Below are 1,134 nucleotides of genomic sequence, written 5' to 3'. Positions count from 1 at the left end.
AGCCTGGGATCCCTGCAGGGCCCTGAGCTGGAGGGGCTGCTCTGCAGAGGGAGGGGCTGTGGCACCCTGGGCTGAGCCTGCACTGGCCATGCTGCTCAGGCTGGCAAGCAGAGCCAGCAGGATGGGCATCACTGCTGCTGAACCCCTTCCCAACTCTTCAGAAGCCTCAGTAGCCATGGACAAGGCAGGACAGGATTATGGGGTGTCTCCAGTGGCACAAAAGAATCAAGGGGTCGCTGGGACACTGCAGGGCCTCAAGGAACCAAAGGATCCCTGGGACATTCTGTGATGAAAAAGGGAATAGACTACAGAGGGGGAGAATGTCATGGTTTCAGGAGAGTTTTTTCATGGTAGAAAAGTAAACCTGGAACAGTGCAGAACTTATGGAATCAAGGTTCCATTGGGACACTGGGAATATCATGGAACCAGGAAACTCTGTAACACTCCAGTGCCTCACCTCAACACTGGGGCAGTTTGGGGGGGCCACAATGGAAGGGAGAGATTGAGCCATTGGAGAGTGTCCAAAGGAAGCCACGAGGATGGGGAAGGGCCTGGATTTGAAGGCGTGTGAGGACACTGAGGGCACTTGGTGTGTTCAGCTGGAGAAGAGGAGACTGAGGGGAGACCTCACTGCAGCCACAACTTCCTGGGCAGGGGCAGAGGAGGGGCAGGCCCTGAGCTCTGCTCTGAGGGGACCAGGGACAGGACTGAGGGAATGGCCTGGAGTTGTGTCAGGACAGGGTTTGTTGGATTTTATAATAATGTTCTTCCCCCAGAGGGTGGTTGGCACTGAACAGGCTCCCCAGGGCAGTGGGCACAGCACCAAGGCTGACAGAGCTCAACAAGTGTTTGGATGATCCTCTCAGGCTCATGGTGTGAGCCTTGGGGATGGTCCTGTGCAGGGCTGAAGGTTGGTCTGGATGGTCCTTGTGGGTCCCTTCCATGTCAGCACATTCTGTGACTCTGTGATTATCAACCCTGTGTTCAGCACAAATCCAAAACACAGCCCTGCACTGGCCATGGGGAAGAAATTCAACTGGACTCCCCCTGAAACCAGCACAGCCATTATGGGCTCTCACAGAAACATCCCACAGTCCATTTGTCACCTGGAACCAGGGACTCTCAGTTCCTGCT

This window comes from Empidonax traillii, unplaced genomic scaffold, assembly GCF_003031625.1.
Source record: "Empidonax traillii isolate 1590-97213 ecotype Southwest subspecies unplaced genomic scaffold, ASM303162v1 scaffold6289:size9324, whole genome shotgun sequence".
Lineage (NCBI taxonomy): Eukaryota > Metazoa > Chordata > Aves > Passeriformes > Tyrannidae > Empidonax > Empidonax traillii.
This window is presented reverse-complemented; position numbering follows the sequence as displayed.